Below are 25,091 nucleotides of genomic sequence, written 5' to 3'. Positions count from 1 at the left end.
ATGCCACACCACACATCAAACTTCTCGCGTACCAAACTTTCATTAGACCTGTATTAGAATATGGAGCTGCAGTGTGGGATCCCTTCACTGAGTCCAATATTGAAAAATTAGAAATGGTCTAAAGAAAATCTGTCCGATTTGTTTTTAAATGTTATAGTTGGCGTACTTCCCCTTCACTTCTACTAATTAAAGCGGATCTCGAAAAACTACATGAGAGAAGAAGAATGGAGAGGCTCAAGCTTTTTTACCTCATTTTCCACAACAAAATTGGTATCAACAAAACAGTGCACATTAGACAAATAAGTAAATATGCTGTGCGCTCACATCATTCAAAGAAAGTTTTAGATTACATGAACTGCACAGACACATTCAGGTATTCATTTTTTCCAAGAACTACTCGTGAGCGGAATCGCCTATCACCCGATGCTGTACAGTGTCCAGTAGTTGATTTATTTTTACATGCTCTCAATAACTACTAACAGTTTTTTTGTACAGTCATGCAGCCCAGAGTTACGCATTGCTTCTATTTTTTAGTACGTTTCAGTCACCAAAGCTATGCCATGGTTGTATTGTTTTTCTTTAATTTTTTGTAAATAATACAAAAGTGTTGAATAGTAACCACTGTCAGTATGCTGTGTGATGTCAATTATGTTTTTGTAGTAAACATTTCGGTATGCCCATTCCTGCTTAAAACCTGGTAAACAGGTCAGCAGTATGTAATAAATGAAAATAAAAATAAATTAAAAAACATGAGAACGCCTTCGGTAATTGTTCCATAAGAGTCGTATACTCAATTCATTTATGCTGTGATGACGTGTGCATTGACATTACCGAGAGATGCTCCAATGACCGACTTAGGGAGCATGCGCTAAAGGTCAAGAAAAGATAAGTACGCACATCTTGTGTCACATATTGCTTCGTGTGGGTGTGAACCACGATTCTCTGATACGAATGTTCTTGGAAGAAGCTGGGATTTATCTGCATGTCTGTTGTTATAAGCATACTTTATTGAAAAAAATAACAATATTTGTGTCAGCGAGCCGTCCTTGGTGTTGCTTCAACAGAATATATTTTTATTGAGGCCAGAATTGAGTGATTCTAGCTGGTTTATCTGCGTTTCGTGTTCACCTTTTTTACGTGTTCTTTATTGTATGGCGGCGCTATATACCTCACGCACTGTTTACTTTCTAAAGGCGGAGCTCAGTTAATTTTTGCCTTTGTGCATTCATCTGCACATATATAAGAAGGTCATATTGGAGCAATAAATAGTTGGTAATGAGCGCTTCGTGTCATGTTATTTGCTCGGGTGGATGTGCTAGTGCTTGTGTGACTGTTTGCGAGAGTTAAGGTTGCGCTAAATTCTTACAATATGAAACCTTCATGAATTTGTTTAGCTAGCGGTGGATTCTCAAGAAATATGCGTGCATGAATAAAAGAGCACTACGCTCTAATAAAAAATAGAGAGTGGCTATTCTTGAAGGTATGTCAATGAAACAGTGCACAACAAAAACAAGTAAACTAATAGGTGAAGGAACGATTGATATGTGTAGTTGAAGGTTCCAAAACTACTTTATCATTATGAGAGAAGCCATAGTGGACGGCTCTGCAAATTCCGACCACCTGAGGTTCTTAAACGTGCACTCAAATCTGAGCACACGGGCCTTGGTTCCAGGATAAGCACCACAATGCCCAAATGCTGCTTTGAACTCGAGCACACACTTACACGCTCAAAGGATTTCTCAACCACCTGCTAAAATACAAAAAACGAGCTCATTATTTTCTCCCGGCCTTTGCAGTCTTTATTGCACCGTTTGTGACGCCAGCAGTTCGTTCACGTGACGTAAAGATGAAATGAGCTCTCTATTTGGTCAATATACAAAGAGATATCTGTTCTCAATTGTTACCTACCCTCTTCTATGCAGCCGCATGGCCGGTCTTTGTTGTCACGCGTGACTATCGTGCGCGATATACTCCTTCCCCTTTGTTTTCTGCATTTGCGCAGAAATAACATGCCTGTAGTCGAAAAGCGCAAAATCTTGACTATCTGAACGCTCAGTGCTCGCATTCCACTTCCGCATTTTTGAGAAAGCATTGCGTTCATTTAATCCAGTGTTGATAGACTGTCCTGATTGCGCAATATATGTTACACTACATGAGAGCCAAATTGTGTGCATGAAACCACACTCATAGGCCACATACTTCTGGACATTCTGCACCTGCTTTATTTCACATAGAGATCCTGAATATTTATGGGGCACTTATTTTTTTATCTAGCACTTATTTATATTCACGTATCAGCTTATTTTTGGCAGAAAAAATAATGTTGACGCCAAATCTATTGCGCTACGTTCTCGAGGGCCCGTAGGTGAATTCGCGCTTTTTACGGAATGACCGTCTCCTCTTTCGGTTTTTGCCAATCTGCTGCTTCACAGTGTCCTTTCTTCAGTACCTGCAACAAGATTTTGCACACGGATGAAACACTAGAATTTGAGAATGCTGCGTACTGTAACCTTCGCACCTGAGTGGGAAAATTCCCTTGAGCTTGATGGGCACAGGACTTCGTCAATGCTGGTCCTAGCGTCGATGCAGGAATGCCTCGCTTTACTAACTTTGAATACCAAGGAGGAGTGCTGAATACCAAGACTTAATATTCAGCACATTTTTTTGTTGTGCACTGTTATATTGAAATTTGAACCATTAGCAAGTGCCCAAGTAGCCTTCTTACTGCTTTTCGCAGTGTTCTGACTTGCCACGTATGCGACCCTCCTTAAGAATATACATGGATGCGCTTGGTGGCCGAGCGTCGGTGCACTCATGGGAGAGTGCCCTGACTCTAAGCGTGTCTCCATTATTGTGCGACAAAAAACGCAATATCGTGCCCAGTAGCTTTGGGAAATTCACCTGTTAGCTGTTTATAATGCGAATCAGGCGAATGCGTGAAACATCGGCGGAACCGCAAATTGGGCACCTTTCACAGCAGCGAATAGTGTGTTTTTGATGGATTCTGCGAAGTGCTTCACAGACAATTTCTTCAGCTTCACTCGTAAGCTTTGCAAACGCTAATGGTTGCCTGATTAAGCACTCGCTGCATCCAGCCATTACATCATTCGCTCAAGATACCACAAGACAGCGCTGAAAAATAGAAGGACAAGAGAGAAAAGGAAAAGCAAAGAGGAAAAAAGAATCGCCTCGTTACCGAGTGCTGAAAATGTTCAACGTTAGACTTCGAGATGGTGGAGGTGTAGCAGTACGCATGAGCCTGGATACGTGCAAGTGAAAGGCTGCTACACTGGTCCAATATATATATATATATATTTATTTATTTATTTATTTATTTAGGAATACTGCAGGCCTTAATAGGCCCAGGCAGGAGGGGAAAAGTACGAACAAAAGTACAAAGTCTGCAAATATCAAGAATATATACAAGTAGGATCTATACAAAGCAACAACAAAGTGAATCTACTAACAAGTAAATGAGCACTAAAAGAAATGTGATACAAAGAAAAATAATATACAATATGAGAAGATAAACAATACAGAACTATCTAATCAATGTACAAAGGAGTTAGTAAAATACTGGATCACTGTATTGAAAGAGGAAGGGCTAGATCTAAGATGAAATGGATGCGATAGAGTCGGTGTTGCTGAGTGTACTAAGAGGGAGGCTGTTCCAGTCGGCTACTGTTCGAGGAAAAAAGGAATACTTAAAGATGTTGGTTCTGGTATTGTAAGGCGTTAATGTGGCAGAGTGGCGATGTCTTGTTTTGCGAGCAGTGAGAGGCTTTATGTAAGGTTCAGGAGAAAGAGACAATTTATTTTTATACAGTAAGAATAGAAATTTAAGCCTGTGAATTTTTCTTCTTAGTTGCAAGGACTGAATGTTGTGTTGGGCCATTAGGTCACTTGGAGAGTCACTGGTGCGATATTTGGAGAAGATGAATCTTACTGCTCTACGTTGGATCCTTTCTAGCGCATCGATGTTAGTTTTAGTGTAAGGATCCCATACGATAGCTGCATATTCAAGCTTAGGACGGACAAGAGAGGTATAAGCGGTTAGACGGGTCTCGGGAGGAGCATGTTTTAATTTGTGTCTGAGGTAGCAGAGTTTTTTGAAGGCTGAGTCGCAAAGGTGAGAGATGTGGGAGTTCCAACTGAGATTATTAGTTATGATGACACCCAGGTACTTATATTCATCAACCTCTGTAAGAGGCATGGATGCAAGATTATACGTAAACGAAAGCTTATTAATTTTTTTGGTGATTTTCATAAATACTGTTTTATCAATATTAAGCTGCATGTCCCAGCGTTCGCACCATGTTAAAATTTTTTGAAGGTTAGAGTTTAGGGTGATTTGGTCTCGCTGGCAGGTAATTTCATTAAAGAGTAAGCAGTCATCAGCGAATAATTTTATCTGTACAGGTTCAGTAATAGAGTCAACTATGTCAATAATGTATATATTAAACAATAAAGGTCCAAGAACACTTCCTTGGGGAACTCCAGAAGTAACAGCAAGGTCACTCGAACAGCAATTATCAATTGCAACAAATTGCCTACGGTTAGTGAGGTAAGCAGAAATCCCATTTACTAGGTATGAGGGAACGTCCAGATGAACAAGTTTTTCGATTAGTTTCGCGTGTGACACGAGATCAAACGCGAAACGATATTGATACGCAACAGCCGGCACAGCCTGTCTGCAAGAAAGAGAAAGACGACGTTGGTGGCTGGTTGTTGATGAACTGTCACCATCTTGTTCACCGAGCACGGTGCATCGTATTTAATTTATTAAATAAGTTACCCGTAACATTATTGGTGGAAATGCTGGGTAAGGTTGTCACATCGGGAACTGGGCGGACGGAGAAATCACAAGAGGAAGTAGCAGCTGTGTTCGGCAGGCGCGTGATGCCGTGGGTGACGCGGCGGGCTTTAGCCTGTTCTAGACGGCGGCATTCTGTCAGGATCGTGTCGATGCTCGTGACATTATTGAAAACCAGCAGGCTGAAGGCATCGTCAGCAATCCCTTTGAGAACGTGATTAACTTTTTCTTCTTCTGACATGCGCTGGTCGACCTTGCTACAAAGCGCCAAGACGTCAAGAATGTATGAGACGTACGATTCAGTAGACGTCTGGGCGCGAGTGGCGAGAGTCTTTTTGGCAGTGAGCTGACGACCAGATGAATCGCCGAAAAGATCACGGATCTTCGATTTGAAAAGATCCCAGCTTGTGATTTCGGCTTCGTTGGTTTCGAACCTAGTCCGCGGCGTGCCGTCGAGGTAGAACACAACATTGGCGAGCATGAGCGTGGGATCCCAGCGGTGGGCAGCACTGACTCACTCGTACCGGTGCAGCCAGGAGTCAACGTGGATGATGCCGTCAGCGGAGAAAGTTCCAGGATCCCGCAGGGGTGGCAGGGTGACGTAGGTTGTCGACTCGGATCGAGAGACCGGTGGGGGTGAGGTACTGGCAGTTGAAATAGCCGAAGAGTCCCCGGTGTTGCGACCGCTGCGCGTCTCCATCGAGGTACGAGAGTCGCTCACCTCCACCAATAATGTTACGGGTAACTTATTTAATACGTCGACGCCCGATGAACGGGATAGAGTTGGTTCATGGTCTGAGGTGCAGCAATCATCCACTCTGAAGGGTTCAACCGTATGGTCTTCTAGAGCAGTAATTTCGGCGAGGGAGATACCCTGTGAAAGAATTTGGGCAGTGAGGGCAAAATTGACAATAGGAAGGCATGTGCGGTGTTCAACAATTGTCAAAATGATGTGCGGAACAGCGACGCCGTGCGTAAGCATCACGGCATGAATTGGTGCCACCATGTAATCGCCGTCAGGTACAGGTGGTGTAGAGAAGAGGTCTATATGTGTGACACAGTTAGGCGGAAGGCGTACGAAATGAATGCAGCAAAGGCGACGTTGGGGTGGGTTGGTCAGATCAGAAAGAAGGATGGAACATGGCGCTTTTGTTTAGATTATAGGCATCTCAACAAAATTACGAAGAAAGATGTTTATCCGTAACCTAGAATCGACGATGCCTTGGACTGCCTTTACGGTGCTACGTATTTTTCCACCATCGACCTTCGATCTGGCTATTGGCAGATCGCTGTGGATGAGATGGACCGTCAGAAGGCCGCATTCGTCACTCCTGACGGGCTTTATCACTTCAAAGTTATGCCCTTTGGTCTCTGTAATGCGCCGGCCACATTCGAAAGAATGATGAACTCATTGATCCAAGAGTTTAAATGGTCAACCTGCTTATGTTATTTAGACGACGTTATTGTTTTGTCGCCCACATTCGACTCTCATCTCAAGCGTTTATCGGTGATTTTTGAAGTTTTTCGTCGAGCCAGACTTCAACCGAACTCGTGAAGATGCCACTTTGCTCGTCCTCAAATAACCGTACTTGGCCACATCGTCGATGCCGCAGGAGTCCGCCCGGATCCCGAGAAAATTCGCGCCGTCACGGACTTTCCTGTTCCGAAATCAACAAAGGACGTTCGCAGTTTTGTGGGCCTGTGCTTCTACTTTCAACGGTTCGTTAAGGGCTTCGTCATAATTGCACGCCCACTCAAAAACCTCCTGAAGAAGTACACCCCGTTTTTCCGGGGCGCTGATCAAGCTTCATCTTTTTCCCAGCTCATGACGCTCCTTACAACACCGCCGATTTTAGCCCATTTCGATCCATAAGCTCCAACCGAGGTTCGCACTGACGCTAGTGGGCATGGCATCGGGGCAACGCTAATGCAACATCAACGCGGACATGACCGTGTTATAGCATATGCAAGCCGCCTGCGGTGTACAGCCGAGCGTAACTATTCAATCACGGAACGGGAGTGTCTCGCTCTTGTGTGGGCAGTCGCCAAGTTTCGCCCATACTTATACGGGCGTTCATTCCGGGTAGTCACCGACCACCACGCACTCTGCTGGCTGGCCTCACTCAAGGATCCCACAGGACGTCTCGCTCGTTGGTCCCTACGATTACAAGAATACACGTTCACCGTAACGTACAAAACAGGGCAATCACATCAAGATGCGGATTGTTTATCACGCTACCCTGTGTAAGAGGCTGCCCATACTGACACCTTTCCAGACCTTCTGTCTGTGACGCAGCTGCTCAACCTTGGCCACGAACAAGGCCTGGATGCTTCCCTGCGAACCATCATTGACAAGCTTGAGTCAATGCCTCGCGGCGCATCTCTACAAATGTTCCTGGTAAAAGACGGCATCCTGTATCACCGTAACCTCGATCCATATGGCCATGACTTGCTCCCCGTCATACCAGCACATCTTCGTACGACTGTTCTCAACCAACTTCATGACGCTCCTTTGGCGGGACACTTGGGCGTCTCTCGCACATACGACCGTGTACGTCGTCGTTTCTTTTGGCCTGGTCTTGCCCGCCCTGTTCGACGCTACGTCGCCGCTTGTGAGCCCTGCCAGCACCGCAAAAAGCCATCTTCCCTACCAGCTGAATTCCTTCAGCCGATCGACATTCCCATTGAACCTTTTTTTCGAGTTGGCCTCGACCTGCTTGGCCCATTCCCGATCTCCAGCTCAGGCAACAAATGGATCGCTGTCGCCACTGACTATGCGACATGGTACGCTATCACACGAGCACTTCCGACTAGTTGCGCAACCAATGTGGTGGACTTTCTGGTATATGATATTATTTTAGTACACGGAGCTCCACGCGAACTTCTCACTGACCGGGGCCGGACCTTCCTATCAGCTGTCGTTGATGAAATCCTGCGCTCTTGCTCTGCCAAGCACAAGTTTGCCACTTCGTACCATCCGCAAACGAACGGTCCTACGGAGCGCCTCAACCGCACCATAACCGAAATGCTTTCTAAATACGTAGCGGCCGACCACCAGGACTGGGACGTTAATTTGCCATTTGTGACGTTTGCATATAATTCGTCACGTCACGACACTGCCGGCTATTCACCATTCTATCTTCTATACGGCCGAGAACCCGCCCTACCATTTGACACCTTGCTGCCCTCGGTCACTGAGTATGCCGGCGAAGCCATCGCGCGAGCCGACCACGCACGCCAACTCGCCCGCAGCCGCCTGCAGGCTTCACAGGAGCACCAAAGACAGCTCTACCATTGACATCATCGAAACGGGCACTTTTCACCGGGTTCCCTTGTCCTCTTCTGGTGCCCCACTCGGCGTGTAGGGCTTTCTGAAAAACTTCTGTCACGCTACTCTGGACCATACCGCGTCGTTCGCCAGGTGACTGACTTTACATACAAGATCATTCCAGCCGATTCACCGTCATCACCGTCACCTTCGAGTGACATCGTGCACATAGCTCGACTCAAGCCTTATCACATTCCTTCTACCGCATCCGAGTTGCTCAAGCACCGAGACGGTGCTTCTACCACCGGGGGTTATGATACGCAACAGCCGGCACAGCCTGTCTGCAGGAAAGAGAAAGACGACGTTAGTGGCTGGTTGTTCATGAACTGTCGCCATCTTGTTCGCCGAGCGCGGTGCATCGATTTATTTTTTAAATATGTTACCCGTAATTTATATATATATATATACATATATATATATATATATATATATATATATATATATATATATATATATATATATATATATATATATATATATATATATATATTCACCATCAGCCTGTCAGCCTGACTACGCCAACTGCAGGGCGAAGGCCTCTCCCATGTTTTGTCAATCAACCTGCTTCTTGTTTTCTGCTGCTACTCATACCTGCACGTTTGTTAATATCATCTACCAGCCTAACTTTTTGTCGCTCTATAACACGTTTGGCTTTTCATAGAATCGAGTCAATTACCCTTAATTACCAGCTGTTATCCTGCCTACGTGCTACGCACTCGGCTCATGTCCATTTCATCTCTACTTCAATGATGGCACCCTCAGTAGTTTGTTCCTCGACTCACTGTGCTATCTGGCTGTCTCATAAAGGGCTCTAAAACCACCCAGAGGTCTCAATTCAGTTGTGGTAATGAAGCTCTGCGCGAGTGTACAATGAATTACGAGTTGTGAGAATTTTTTTAAGTGGTGCAGTAAGAGCAGAGGCTGACGCATTTGATTATCGAAACGCGGCGATCGCTCCTTTCACTCTTTCTTTCGCCACCGTCCGTTGGTATCCATTCTCAAAGCCGCTTGGCCAGTGTGTTTCTCTGCTTAACACGCAATTTTTTTTCTGGCCTCCTTGACTTACGCCTCCCCCCCCCCCCCCCCACGCTCCCACACTTTTTTGCTTCGCGTATTTTAAAATCTTCTCTCATGTATCTACTCTTTTACCGGACTTTGTTTTATGAACTCTCACTCTCCCTTCAGTCCCCGTTTCCCGTGACTTTATCGGTTGAGGTATCCTCACATCAACCAGTTATTGTGCAATGCAGGCACAACTTTCTTAACTCTCCGTGTTTTTGTAAAGAACCACCCACCCCCTTCCATTCTCGCGTGGCATGAAGGTGCATGTCTGGTGTGTGTGCCCCGGAGAACGTGTACTGCAGAAAGGAGGCGCAGGCGGGCAATACGACCAAAGACGAGGAGCCTGCACAGCGAACAATCACAACATGAGTGCGCGGCGCGCCAGAATGCGCTGTGCTGCGGGTGACACGGAGGCCGGAAAGGTACGCAAAGGAGGAGTGATTGTTTCTTCAATTAGACCTCTCTCTGTTTTTAAACAGTGTGACGTCATTGCGGGCACCCCGCCCACCATAACCGCTCTCGGAGTAGGCGCTGGTTGGCAAGAAAGTTCCGCCGATGGCATCTTTCTGCATAGCAGAGCGGCGTGTCTGCATTCCTTTGACAGAAATTTCTACAATGCTATGTTATAAAGTCACAGCTTCTGAAAGAAGGGGGTCGCGGAGGGTCGCTGCGCATAGTTTGGAAATTCGCTCGTCGTAGATGTTTTAATTGATAAACTTGATTTAGAGTACTGAGAGACGCAACTAGCACGCAGTGGGCTTCACCCACGTACATGGCGGTCATAAAAAAGTCGGATCTTTTTCAAAAGCGAACGTTTTAATGTACGTGGTGACTGGCACTTTGAAAAGTACTGAAATGGCATGGATGTAAACTTATTCGATTTCCATTGTGGCATGTGCAATGCAGTTTTAAACAAAGTACGGCATTGGTGGCAGCGTGGTTTCGAACTGCTGTGCGCGACGTCACGAATAATATTCTAAGTCATTACACAAATGTTTGATCAGAGATAAATAAAAAAAACTTCTTGCCGGGTGTTAGGCTGAGATCAACATATCCTCGTGATATAAAGTGAAATTCTGCCGCTGTGGTTTTCAAAAACCCCGCGAAAATTTGTGTGATGTAAAATCTGACAACTTATTATTATATAACAATATCTTGCACAGTTACCTTGCTGCATTTGACACCTATAACGTGTCTTCGTACCTACGTTGCTCCTTTAGGCTTGATACACAAACTTCTAATGCGCTTTGTCACTTCATAAGAATCGAGCTGTAAAAGTACAAAATAGATAAGAAGCGAAAATCTCCGCTGTTTCCATTAACACGTATCAGGTATCCAATAATACGAGGTATAGCCGTGGTGAAGCGTATGTGCAGATTCGACAATGCTACAATATGCTTATTTCTCATGCGTTGCCGTATGTATCACGCGAAGATCATTCACTTTTATTTTTCTGCACACCGCGCGTGCGCTGAGACGTACCCACTCGTAGATGATCACGTGAAATGCATTTTTACCTTGATTAAGATGTCAGATTGTGAAGTTCCATCGACAACTGGTTACTAGAACCGGCCCACAACGAATAGCATTATTTTCCAAACAGGACGCATTGCATTATTCACACTGCACACACCACGCACAATATTCCCAGTTTTACAGTCCGTAAAGGTGAACCAATAATGTCCATGCCTTTGAACGCACACTACACGCCACAGTCAACACTGTACATTTTCGAAGACGATGCCGCTGCTCCTCGCACAGGTGGCCACATGTGTTCACTTCTCAGAGATAAACAGCCAGCCAGCGTGGGAAATATTTAATCACGCACTTTACAACAAACCCAGATGTTCTCCGACACCACAGCTAATATTGCCACTGTGAGATGAAGATTGAGCTTTAAAAAAGAAAAAAAAATGCTTGCCCTAAGCACCGAGCGACTGCACCCCACTCAGCCACCAGCGAGAGTGTTTTGCGAACCACCGCCTCGCACGTGTACCGGTGACGTCACGCTGTGACATACCACTGTAGAGGTCTATCTGCGGTGCGCTGCCGGCTCGTAGCGTTGTCACGTGCGGCATCGCTGATTGTGACAGCATTCTGGACAAGGTGCACGCGTGTTCACTTGAAATGTTTGAAAAGAGAGAGAGAGAGAGAGAGAGAGAGAAACGAGAAAAAGGAAGGCAGGGAGGTTAATCAGATGCTAGTATCCGGTATGCTACCCTACACTGAAGTTGGGGAATAGGGGGTTGAAAGAGAAAGGGAGAGTTAAAAAATAAATCAGAGAAAAACACCGACACACACGCACAAACAAAATCAGTCCACTCAGAGGCGTTCCGACAGGCCAGTAGTTCACAAGAAGCCCAGTAGCGCTTGCACGGCTTTCTTCTGTGACGATGAGTCATGACGATGGCGCAGTATACTTTCTTCTGACAGCGGCTGCTCATCTAACTTGTTTAGTTTATTAGAAAGCTGTTGTCTTTCCAGGTTGTATTTCGGGCAGTCACACAGGATATGTCGAATGGTTTCTTCATCTCCGCAGTGTGCACAGTCGGAGGTGTCGGCCATACCTATGCGGAACGCGCACGCACGGGTAAACGCGACTCCCAACCATAGTCTGCACAGAGCAGTAGCCTCGCCTCGTCGAATTTTCGTTGGAAGTTGTATGCTCAACGTTGGATCAAGGGATCGTAATCTTGCATGCGTAAAAAGAGGCTCATTCCTAAGAGCCATGGAGCGTTGGCGAGCGAGCAGGCTTAGCCTCCTAGCAGCGTCCGTCCTTGAGAGAGGTATTGACTGGTTGTTGTCTTCTGTATGGGCTGAACGAGCAGCTTGATCAGCTTGCTCGTTACCGATAATTCCACAGGGGCTTGGCAACCACTAAATATAACGTGGTGCCTTTTCTCTGTTATATGGTTTAGCATTTCTGCTGTTTAAACTACCAACTGCTCGTGTGGACCGCGGCGTAGATTTGACAAAAGTGACTGCAGTGCCGCCTTGAAGTCACAGAAAATCGTCCACTGTTGCGTGCTTTGGTCGTTAATGAAACGCAGCGCAGCGCGATGCGCTGCAAGCTCTGCTGCCGTTGTTGTGGTTGCATGAGCTGTCCTGAATTTGATGGTTGTGGCGTGCGTTAGAATAGCGACCGCCGCAGTTGAGCTGTTTGGTAGAACGGAGCCATCGGTGTAGACGTGGGTGCAGTTTCGGTACTTCTCGTACAGCAGAAGAAAGGCGAGCTGCTTGAGGGCTGCTATTGAGAAATCTCGTTTTTTCTGGATGCCTGGTATTGTCAGGTTGATAACTGGCTGTTTGAGGCACCATGGCGGAACTGAAGGTCTCGCCGCGGGCGTAAAACCAGTTGGTAGAGTCACCATGTGCAATTATTGTTCGACAAAAGGAAGCATGAGGTCTATCCGCTGGTTCAGAGGCTAGGTGGTGATGGGGAGTCCGGCCCACATACCTTATGTGTGTCCTCAAAGCTTCAATTTCAATATGGGTCTGCACGAGGTGGTCTTTGGCTATAGATATAGTCGCCATTGTTGAGGCACCCTGAGGCAGACCTAGACATATTCGAAGCGCCTGTGCCTGAACGCTTTATATCATGCGTTGACTTGTTTTGCTGGCGTTTGATAATGCAGGCAGACTGTATCGTAAAAAGCCAAGAAAAAGCACCCTGTAAAGTCGTAACATAGCATTAGGCTGCATTCCTCAAGTCTTTCCAGCGAGAAACTTAAAAAGATGGCATATGCCTTTCAATCGCTTTTTCAAATACGACACACGAGGGCTCCATTATATGTCTCTGTCGACTATGACACCCAGAAATTTGTGAGATCGACGATATGGTATATTTTGACCGTTAGTTGACACTCTATTTCGACATTGGTTTGCGCGTAAATGCCAGAAGAGCGCACTTTCCGGAGGAAATTTCCAGGCCTCGATTGCGTAAATACAAAGCAGTTGCAGTAGCAGCTCTCTGTATTCTCGCTCGTAACTGCAGGCGAGTTACCGCAGATGTCCAAATGCAGATGTCATCAGCGTATGTTGATAGATAATTATTGTTTGGTGGGTGTGCATGGAGAGCAATGAGTGTTATATTGAATAGCACGGGGCTCAGTACAGCATCCTGAGGGATGCCATGACAACTGAAATGTGCAGACGTGTTCCTGGTCTCTGTACTCACAAAATAGGATCGCATTTGGAGATAACTGAGTATCCACTTAAACATTCGGCCACCCACTCCAATCTCTTCTAGTGTGGTGTGGACGGCTTCATGTGTAACGTTACCATAGGCTACTTTGACGTCAAGGAACAGAGAGGCGCGAAGACGCTTATGGCCTTTCTCGTGTTCCACGTACGTGATTAGGTCGATGACGCTATCGATCAATGACCAACCACTTCGAAAGCCAGCCATAACATTTGGGCAGATCTCGTGATACTCCAAGTATCACTCGAGTCGACCGAGAATCATTCTCTCCATCACTTTATCCACGCAACTAGCCAATGCGATCGGGCGATAGGAGGAGAGTTCCAATGGTGATTTGCCAGGTTTTAGCAGTGGTACTAGACGACTAGTTTTGGATGAATGGATGGATGGATGGATGGATGGATGGATGGATGGATAGATGAATGGATGGATATGGCGGTACCCTTTAGATCGGGCGGTGGCTAGCGCCACCAAGCCGTAATACCTAATGAACCAAAAACTATATTTATTTTTTTCTTCAAAAAGTGAGTTTGAGGATTCGTACTTTGCAGTGAAGAGTTTAATTTTCACTCGTGCCTTGACTTTAGCCACCAATCAGATAACCTCCTTCTAGTTAAGTCTACCCGCTTAAAGTCTAATATGCCCTCCCGGTCCCTAAACCCCAGTGCTTTGAAAAACTCTGCGCCATCATCCTGAACTATAGGGTGAAGCCCTTTACAGAACATTATCAAGTGTTCGGCAGTTTTTTTTTCCTCTCCACACGCACTGCATACTGTGTCTACCCCTTCGTATTTGGCCCGATATGTCTTGGTTCGCAGTACTCCCGTCCTGGCCTCAAACAGTAGATAACTACCCCGAGTATTATCATAGATCCTTTCTTTGGCAATTTCCTGCTTAAAAGTTCGATAGATCTCTATTGCGGACTTCTTAATCATGCCCATTCTCCACGTGTCAGTCTCCGTTACCTTCACTTTTTTCTTAACCGATAGTTTTTTTTGGTTTGGCCACCTGCTGTTTTGTAAGTATTTACCAGTCAATTTCCTGGTTCGCTTCCTCCATTTTGTATCGACATTCTTCATGTACAAGTAGCTGAAAACCTTCCTAGCCCAACGCTCCTCCCCCATTTCTCTCAATCGCTTCTCAAATTTTATCTTGCTGCGAGCTTCCCTGCCCTCAAATGATGTCCATCCCATATCACCTTGTACTCCCTGATTTGGTGTATTCCCGTGAGCTCCTAAAGCAAGCCTACCTGTTCCACGTTGCTTAATTTCTAATCTTGCTTGAACTTCTGATCTCATGCACAAGACCGCATTGCCGAACGTCACCCCAGGAACAATTACCCCTTTCCATATTCCTCTCAAAACATCATACCTATTGTAATTCCACAGTGCCCTATTTTTCGTCACTGCTGCATTCGTGTTACCCTTAGTCGTCACGTATAGTTCGTGTTTCCTCAGGTACTCGGTCCCATTGCTTATTCATACGCCCAGATATTTGTATTTATCTGTTATCTCTAGCGTGACCTCCTGTATTCTAAGCTCACTACCTTCGTTGTCATTGAAAATCATGACTGCTGATTTTTCCTTACTGAATCTAAAATCTAACCTATCTCCCTCATTACCGCATATGTCCATCAATCTCTGCAAATCTTCCTTGTTGTTGGCCATTAGCACTATATCATCTGCGTACATTATAGCTGGTTGTGCCTGATCAATAAGTTTTCCTTGTTTAACTAAAGAGAGATTGAAGCCCAGTCCACTTCTCTCAAATTTGGCCTCTAATCCTTGCCGGTACATCATGAATACTAAAGGTGACAGAGGACACCCCTGCCTAAGCCCCCGTTTTACCTCTGTGGGCTGGGATACCTGTTTTTCCCACTTTATAACTACCTTGTTACCTTTATAGATACCGTTTAAAAGATTAGTGACTACATGTTCCACGCCTAGTGTGTCCAGTATTCGCCACAATTCCTCTTGAACCACGGTATCGTACGCTCCCTTGATGTCCAAAAATGCTAGCCACAGGGGCCTGTGTTCCTGTTCAGCTATTTCGATGCACTGCGTCAGTGAGAACGGATTGTCTTTTAACCTCCTGTGTTTCCGAAACCCATTCTGCAGTTTCCCCAGCACCCCCTTATCCTTTATTCATTCCTGCAGTCTTTCCTTTATAATCTGCATCGCCAGCCTGTAGACCACTGATGTCACTGTTATAGGAGGTAGTTGTTTATGTCAGCATTGTCCCCCTTTCCTTTATAGATCATGCTCATCCTGCTAAGTTTCCATCCATCGGGAACTTCACCATCGATTATTATTTTGCTCACTGCCTCTCTCAAAGCCTGCTTAGACTTCAGACGTAAAGTCTTTATCAGCATAATTGGAATGCCATCTGGGCCTGTTGATGTACTACTAAGAACCCTTTTCTCGGCCCTTTCCGACTCTCGTTGTGAAAATGGAGCCATTGCACCACTTTACTCGTCCTTGTCTATTGTGGTGCACGAATTACTTCTTTGTTGAAATTTTTGTCTCACCCTTGTTCTTATATATTCAATAGCTTCATCCCCTTCTAGCCTAGCACCTTGGGCTGTAGTTATAAAACTCTGCTTTAGGCTCGTCTCATTTCTTAGGGAGTTTAGATGGTTCCGAAATTTCGCAGCTGCCTTTCTATCTTTTTATGTACTTCTGCCAGCCAATGAGCTCCCTTTCTTCGAATCTTTTCATTGATCAGAAGAAATGCCTCCCTTCTACAGCTTAGAAAGGTTTCCCATTTTCTTTTACCTTCATCTGTCGGTTCACCCCGCTGCTGAGCATGTCTGTGTTCCCTAGAGGCTTCCTGACGTTTTGCTATGGCTCTCTTAACTTCCTCATCCCACCAACTTTTGGGTTTGTGTCTTCTTTTTCAGGGTGACTTGTCACGCGTCTTAGCAAGCTCTAGCTCAAAGAGTATGATTAGATTCGTGTATGTCCACACTGTCTTATTATCCTCCGTGATTACTTTCTCAATTTGTTTAGTGGCTATTTCAATTTGCCTTTCTGGATAAAAATTTTCCTGTAGTTGCTCATCTTGTCTCCTTTTCACTTTCACTGCTCTTCCGAAACTTAGCTTGATACGTTTGTCATCACTACCCAGACTTCTGGAGCCACCTTCATTTATGTGCATTCCCCTGAGCTTATCATACATCCTATGTGACACCAGTGCATAATCCATCGTCGACTGCAGCCTTCCTACCTCCCATGTTATTTGCCCTTCACACTTCTCGGTACTGTTGCAAATGATTAAATCAAGCCTTTCACACATATCCATGATCATTTTGCCTGTCGGGTCTATATACCCATCTCTATCTTCTATGTGCGCATTCATGTCTCCTAGTATAATTATCTTGCACTCTCTTCTTAACTCCTCAATGTCCTTTGATATACACTCTACCATTGCCTGGTTTTCCTCTGTGGCCTTTGCTCCCGTCCACAAGTACACAAAACCAAGAAGCGTCATTTGACCTGCCACTTTCCCTTTTAGCCATAAATGCTCCTTGCACTCCTGCTTGATCCTTTGCCAGTCTGCACTTTTATGAATGAATGCCCCAATGCCACCCCCCTTTCTGCTGCCTTCTGTTCTATTACAATATTCCCACGCGTAGTCCTGATTGTTCGGAGGTTGTTTCATGTCCCTGAGATGTGTTTCGACAAAACCGTATACCATCGGCCTCTGTTCCCTTAGCTGTTCTTCTATCTCTTCCCACTTCAGCCTGTTCCTACCACCCTGCATGCTAATATACCATATGTCTGAATTGGCTCGGCGCTCGTGGCTACGTCTATTTATGCCCCGCAGTCTACTTATCTTAGATATTGGTGCTACTTTGGAATCGTATCGGTCCATACCACCTGTCGAAGAGTCTCCCTGGTTGTTTTCCTCGTTACTAGCTATCCTGCACCCCGAAGGGCTCGCTTGCCCCCCCCCCCAAAAAGCTACTGCGCGTCCTGCAAGTTGCCAACCCACCTCATGACCTAGCCGCCCATCGAAGTGAATTCTGTCTCGTTGAAAACCACCCCCCTATGCACCTCTCTGTTTATTTCCACCACCTCAAAGCCTGTCTCTCGACTCATCCGCCATATCTCTTGATTTGCGTTGACAACCGCTCTTTGCAGGTTGCTATCACGCACCGGTACCTGCGGTATCGTGCATATCACCACTACCTGTACCTTAGAAGAAGTGGCGCGCATGTCATCGACGCCTTTTGCCAGTGTGGTTGCTTGTCCTGCTGTATCTTCATTTAAGACATTGTTTAAACCACCTGAAATTATCAGGAGGTTTCGTCTATCAGCTGTAGTTTTGAGTTTTGCGCTCGCTTGCCTCATGACTGCTGCAAGCTTGCGTCCTGGGAACGCCCCTACTTCAACCTTTTTGTCACCTCTTACCCTCTCTTCGATGGCTTCTGTGCATCGATTTAAATTCGAGCCCCCGGCGATTATCACATGCTGTGACTTTTCAGGTGGAGCGTCCTGCACCTGGGGGCTACTTGCACCTGTGACACCGGCTGCTTTGTGCCCTCCCAGCCTCACCACTACCTCGCTGAAGCTGGGCCTTGCGACAATTGAACCGGCTAAACCTGTTTTTTCCAAACTTGCTTGCTCTTCTTTCTCCACCGTTCTGGTTGCCGGTTCCCTACTGTTCTCTTCGTAGGCCGCTTCTTTGTTCAGCTTCGCTAGTGCTTCCTCGGCGGACTTCAGTCTTTCTCCCATTGCCCTCGTTTTTTCTCGCTCTGTCGCCAACGCAGTCTCGAGCTCGGCGATTCTCATCAGCACTTCGCCCTGGACCACCATTTTCTCCATTTTTTCCTCGACCTCACATTGCCTACACTTCGCGTCAGCCTCTTCTCCATCCGCTTCTACGCTTGTGTCCACTTTCAAACCCACTCTACAACCTGAACACTTTACACTATTTTTAACCATGTCTTTCTGACACCAATTGTTCCTATACTCGATAATTACTAAACTCGAGCCCTGCACTACGAAAAAAAGGAAAGTCTAAGCTCTACTACAAAAATTTGCGTGTTCAATGTACGCGCACCTCCCCCACGGGGTGGCGAAAAAAAAGCAACAAAAAATTCAAACACACACACCCGCACTAACTAATAAATACCTGGTGGCTGGCCCCCGAAAAAGCCGTACCATAAAATAAGTGCTACAAAGATTTCAAACGCTGCCTTATAATTCTAAAGACAAGCTCAAAACATGCAAAAATACTTATCTGCGCAGTCGATCTGGAGCGCTCAAAAACACGTCCATCCACCATGACAGCGCGAACTACCAACTTAAAGGGACAGCGCCCTCTAGCCAACAATCATTATATTTTAGTACAGCTATTTTCGCGCGCTCACCCATTTGACACAGGGCTCTGTAGGAGATTCCGTCAGGTCCTGGTGCGGAGGTACGTTTGCATGAAGCGAGTGCTGCCTCGAGCTTCTGAATGGTGAACGGGAAGTCCATACTGGAATCACGTGGTGACGGACAACTGCTTGAAAGTGGTGAGCTGCTAATTGCTGTAGTTTGCCCCGATAATCCGGCACAGAAATCTTCAGCAACGTCCACATCTGGTCGATTTTGGTGAAGGGCTAAGGCCTTGAATGGTGACTTCTGAATGGGGGATGACCGCAAACCTCTAACGGTTCTCCATATCTGCGATAAAGGCTTACGAGGTTCGAGTGACTCGCAGAAAGTAATCCAGCGTTGGAATTCTAGCTTGTCCAACTGACGTTTGGTCTTCTTCTGCATACGTCTAGCAGTCAGTATATCTTCTATGTCCTTCGTGCGCCGGCACCTTCTTTCAGATCGTCGTCGCAAGGCTCGAAGCCGCTCCAGCTGTATGTCGATGTCCATGATTCTTACAGGACATGGGATCGTACACACAGTCAGTTTTACAGTGCTCTTGATAGCCTCTTGTAAATCGGATATGTGTTCTTGGCATTGGTCTTCCATACGAGAGTGCAATTTTTTCCAGTCCACTCTTTTAACCATGTCGCGCACTTTAGGAGGCGACAATCCTCTGATCTTGATGTATGTTGGAATGTGATCACTCCCATGCGTTTCTATATCCGTGAACCATTCAGTGTGTTTCACTAGGCTTCGCGAAACAAAAGCCAAGTCGAGACAGCTACTGTATGTGGAGCCACGTAAAAATGTAGGAATGCCATAGTTCAGTAACCAAAGTTTGTTGTCGGAGGCAAAAGACACCAAGTTTCTGCCCTTCATGTTGGTATTCTGACTTCCCCATAATGTATGATGAGCGTTAAAATCCCCAATGATAGCACACGGTTCAGGAGTTAACGCTATGATGTCTTGTAGTCTTTTTTGATCGAAACGGCTTGATGGTGATAGGTATGCGCCAACCACAGTGATGTTGAGCCTCCTCTTTTTTACTCTTAAGCATACGTATTGGTTTCCGTCATGAGGTGGTAGAGGTTGAAGGATGTAAGTGAAGTCTCGGCAAATGTACACCAGAACCTTGCTGCTTTCAGTAACAGTAGATAACATAAAAGGTTTGTATTCCGAGAGTCGTATTGCACTCGATAAGTTCGGCTCACAGATGAAGATTACGGGAAACATATTGACGTACACAAATTGACGAAAGTCACCAATGCGCGATCTCAGTCCCCTGGCATCCCACTGCAGTATAGCTGCTTTACGAACCTCATCCCTGAAAGACAGTGGTGGGTTAGCCATGGTCTACTCTAGGGCTGCTAGCACTGGACTAAGCGCGTCTAGTACTTGAAGGGCACATTCAGCTGACGGTGTATTCATGTCAAAGTCAAAGTCAAAGTCAAAGTTTATTTCACCAGAGAAATTCTGGATGGGCTTCAGGGATAAAAGCTGCTCGAGGCAGCTTGACTTGGTCCCTGAAGACCCTTTACAATTGGCAGCATACGACGTTAACAGTACAAAATGGGCTTGTAAGATCATACGTAAATATACATGAGCAATATTGTAAAAATTGCAGTTTGAATTACATCAAGCAATAACAATAGCATACAGAGAGTCAAAATGAGATTATGCATTTAAACGTTTAGTACAGCATAAACAACTTTGTAATACAGAAAGGTACAGAAAGTATAGAAATTTTACGGAATAGCAATATCGCGTAATGATCAAACACAGAATATTGAAAATAGAAGAATGCGGTATGACAAGATAAGCTAAAGTTTGCATAGTCAAGACATATCAATGCGAGGGCTACAACATAGACGTAAAAAATTCACGCAACTGCCGGTGTGTAGCAGTAGTAAGTTCGGTATATTCATTTAGGATAGATGGCAAATTATAGTGCAATGCTTGTAAGTTGTATGTTGTTCGGTAATGAGGAACAAACCACGCTAAAGTATGTCTCGTACTTATGGTAGTGTCATTAAGTTTTAGGTGGGATATAGTTTCCAGGAATTTTTTATAAGTGTCGGAAAAGTAGAAAGCTTGTAAGACCCGAAATTTGTATAAGTGCTGAACCCGCATGACAGTGTATTCTTGAAAGACTGTTCTAGTTGAGGCCAGGTAGGGAATATCTGCAATATGTCGGAGAATCTTCTTTTGCAGAAGCAAGATTTTATTTAGGTTCTGTTTAGTTGTGGTGATCCAAACCAGGTTGCAGTAGTTGAGGTGGGATGCGAAGAGCGCGTAGTATATTTGAAGCTTTACCTTTGTCGGGAGCAAGCGTTGACATCGTGATAATGCTCCAGTAGTTGATGACAGTCTCCTACATAGCTCTTCTACATGCGAGTTCCAACTAAGGTGAGAGGAAAAAGTAACTCCGAGTATCTTGTGTTCGTCTACCACAGCAATGTTTTGACCTTCATATGAAATTGGGTTTAATAGTTGAACTGTTTTGCTTCTTGCATGAAATATAACAATTTTAGTTTTTGTTGGGTTTATCTTTAGTTCGTTTAGGCTGGACCATGTTGACAGCGTTGACAGTGTGTTGTTGCATTCAGAGACAAGATCACCCACATTAGGCCCCGAAAATAGTATGGTGCTGTCGTCGGCATATATGACAAATTTTGCTGACTTATCAATATTTACGAGGTCATTTATATATAAATTGAATAATAGGGGTCCCAAAATGCTTCCTTGTGGCACGCCTCTTGAAATAGAAAGAAATGGCGATTTAGAGCCCTGCAAGCACACGTATTGCTGGCGGTTTTGCAAGTAAGATTTCAATAAATCTAATGGTTTCCCGCGAATACCACATGCGAACAACTTGTCCGCAAGAATCTGATGACTGAGCGAATCGAACGCCTTGGAAAAGTCAATGAACAGGCCTAGCGTGTAAAGTCTCTTTTCGATGTTGTGTACTATAAATTCTTTCATTGTTAGTAGGGCTGTTTCAGTTGACCTTCCTTTTCGAAACCCGAATTGCGAGTCTGATAGGATATGTTTGCTAGAAAAAAAACTTGTTATGCGATTACAGATAATTTTTTCTAAACCTTTGGAAAAGACTGGGAGGACAGATATTGGTCTGTAGTTTTTCATGCACTGTTGGTCACCTCCTTTGTATATTACAGAAACTTTCGCTTTCTTCATTTCTTCGGGAAAGGTAGCAGTAACCATTGCAAGGTTGAAAATATGCTTTAGCACAGAGGAGATACAGGCAATGACGTATTTTACGGGTTTTATCTGCATATTGTTTACATCTAGGGCCCTGCTGTTTGTGAGACTCATGAACATTCTAACGATTTCATCTTCATCGGTTGGAGTTAAAAACAAACTGTCACTAACGCTGTATTCCAAAAATTGAGTATGTGACATGCTGCCAGATTTCCTCTTATAATCAGGCATGGCAGCGTTCACAAAGTATGCATTAAAGTGTTCAGCCAACACGGTGCCAGTAACACGTTGACCGTCAACAAGAATACTTTCCGGAGTTACATGCTTCTTGTCACGACCCAAAACGGAGTTCATTACCTTCCATGCAGCGTCTGGGCGTTTCTTCGAGATATCAGAAAAAATGGAATGATAATAAGTAATTTTAGCACGCTTAAGCTCGCTGTTCAGCTTATTTCGTAGTGACTTGAATTCTGTCAGCTGTGACGGGCATCGTGTGCGCAGAAATAGATGATAAAGTTTATTTTTATTTTTTATCATATCCAAGTGCGCACGCGTTACCCATGGTTTTCTTATCTTTTTAGATTGTTTATAGGTTTTGAAGGGAAAATGCTTAACGTAGATGCGCAGAAAAGTTTCAACAAATCTGCAATAAGCCTCGTTTACGTCTTTCGTTCGCGTGACATGTGACCAATCGCACTTACTGATTTCATGCCCGAACGACTGCAAGGCTGCTTGAGATAAGTGCTGAATAACGAGAGGCTCGAACTTGCGCTTTTTGTCAGTAACAATGCAATCAAATGCAGCAAATACAGGGCAGTGGTCACTTATACCTGATGCTAATGTTCCCGCGTGCAGTACTGTATTTTCAACGTTCGTGATAATTAAGTCAAGTGCTGAGGCAGTATTAAGTGTCACGCGTGACGCAGTACTAATTAAATTAGTGAAACCAGTAGAGCTAAGAATCTTTTGAAAATCGGCCGCCTCGCGTGTGCTCTCCAAAATGTTGATGTTGAAGTCACCGCCACAAACTAGATGAAGGTTGTTTACTGAGATATAATCTAGAAGATTTTCAAAAAAGGAAAAAAAATTGTATGTGTTACCATGGGGTGGACGGTATACAACGGTTATAAATTTTGTGTTTTCCCGCATGTAGCTTAACAACACGCGAATGGTGTCCACTAATGATCTTAGCATCACCATCACGTGATGATCTGGCTTCCCGGCCGTTGCAGCATCTTGTGCTTGTTCTTGAGGCGGCTTCTGTTGAGGCTCAAAAGATCTTCTAGGCTGAAGGGGTGGCCATTTCTTTGGAGAGAGAGATCTCCCAGCATCTTCTCTTTCAGCGCAGATGTTTGTGGTGCTAGGAGCCGTGCCTCTCGATTTCACTTGAGTTTCTGACTTTCTCGTCAGATTTTGCACTGTCCTTCTTGAGGACCTTCGACGATGACGGCGTCTTCGCCTTACTTTTTGCGCAGCTTCTCTGTGAGTCGAGTTGTCTCGCACCATTCGCCTCAGAATATAAATCTCTTTCTTAATCTGAGGACAGTCCTTGGAGGAAGCACTGTGAGCTCCTTGGGAGTTGGGGCATTTCAACGTAGTTGCATTACAGTCATCTTCTGAGTGGTGTTCAGCGCATCGGGGGCACACTGCGGAATTTCTGCTAACGCCCTTCACGTGGCCAATCTTCTCGCACTTGAAACACTGCATAGGCTTTGGAATAAATGGGCGAACCTGGTAACGGAAATGGCCAACCTTCACGTAAGATGAAAGACAGTCACCCTTGAATGTTATTCGCAAACAACGACAGTTGCCTAGGCGATCAGCATGCACAATGACGTTGTTTTCACTCACTGGTTTTATCAGTACAGAAAAATCTTCATTGGCGATTTCAGTGTCTATGTCATGGATAACTCCTGTTATGGTGTCACCATTCGCTGGCATGATGGATCGGATTTTGATGTTTTCCAGTTCCGACACATACTGTAGCGTGTTCAGTGCACTTGGGTTCCTCACGCCGATTGCCAAAATATTCTTTCAGGTGTTTATCCTAATGTACTTAATCTCGTTAGTCACAATGTTTTCAAGGTACAAGGACAGCGCTTGCCTGCTGAGGATGCGTAGATTGGCAGTAGTAGTCTGTGGCACAAACAGAATAGACTGAGGCCATCGCTGAGGCACTGTCCTCACAGTGGCTGTACTTGATGACAATGATGTGCTCATGATTCTTTGTTTGGCCTTGCGGTAGAGCACAGGTTTAAAGACGTCTTCCGAGGACTCGTAGTCTGATGCAGAGTACAGCTCGGTGTCCTCGCTCTCACTATATGCATTACCATGCTTTCTTTAAGCAATGCCCTTTGAGCAATTGGTGCCGGGCGGGATCTTCGGGGATTGTACATTCATCACCGCGATGTAAGGGGCTGGAGACCCCGCTGTTGCGCTGTGGAACGCAGAAAATACAGCACAGACCGCAAGATGTGTCCCACAAAAAAATCCGAAATGTTTGAAACGTTTGAAATGTCTAAAAATTTTGCAGGTGATTTCGGTGTCCTTTGAAGGCCAACTCCGGCAAAATTTGGAGTTTGTCAGGATAATGATGCTTTTGTGTTCCCGAGAAAGTCTTGTAACGTGCCCAATAGCTGAAATGCTCAATAAACTAGAAAATAAGTTTAAATCACCAAAAAACTGTGACACCCAAACCCGACCGAGTCCGGTGCTACGTGTGACGTATTTATCTTCCCACACTTGCCTGATTGCGCATAATGCCCCCCAGATGACACTACCTGTCCATGCCGTCTGCCGCAAACGGCTAAATAGCTTACGCTGTGATGGTAAAAATATGGCGAATCGTGTGTGGCTCACAACGCAACACCACTTACCTCTTATCGCACGCCCACCAACGCGGAAAAGGACGCTCAACCAAGGAAGCGCCGGCCAAACCCACACAATTCATAGCATACAAGTAGACCCTGCAGTGGCACATCTGTTCCGTCACTTCCGCCAGGCAAAACTCAACGTCACATGCACAATGTTGCCAGAGATTCTGGCAAGCGAGATTAGCGTTTCGAGGCAAGCCGTAAAATTCTTTTTGTAAGAATCTGCAAA

General features: G+C 45.2%; 1 protein-coding gene across 4 annotated transcripts in view; it reads left to right on the top strand.

The window, feature by feature from the left end:
* Positions 1-25,091, top strand: part of Mp (collagen XV/XVIII-type protein multiplexin) — a 731,849-nt gene that overhangs the window by 387,600 nt on the left and 319,158 nt on the right. The gene's annotated exons all lie outside the window — the stretch shown is intronic.

This window comes from Rhipicephalus microplus, chromosome X (genome assembly GCF_043290135.1).
Source record: "Rhipicephalus microplus isolate Deutch F79 chromosome X, USDA_Rmic, whole genome shotgun sequence".
NCBI classification, from domain to species: domain Eukaryota; kingdom Metazoa; phylum Arthropoda; class Arachnida; order Ixodida; family Ixodidae; genus Rhipicephalus; species Rhipicephalus microplus.
This window is presented reverse-complemented; position numbering and strand designations above follow the sequence as displayed.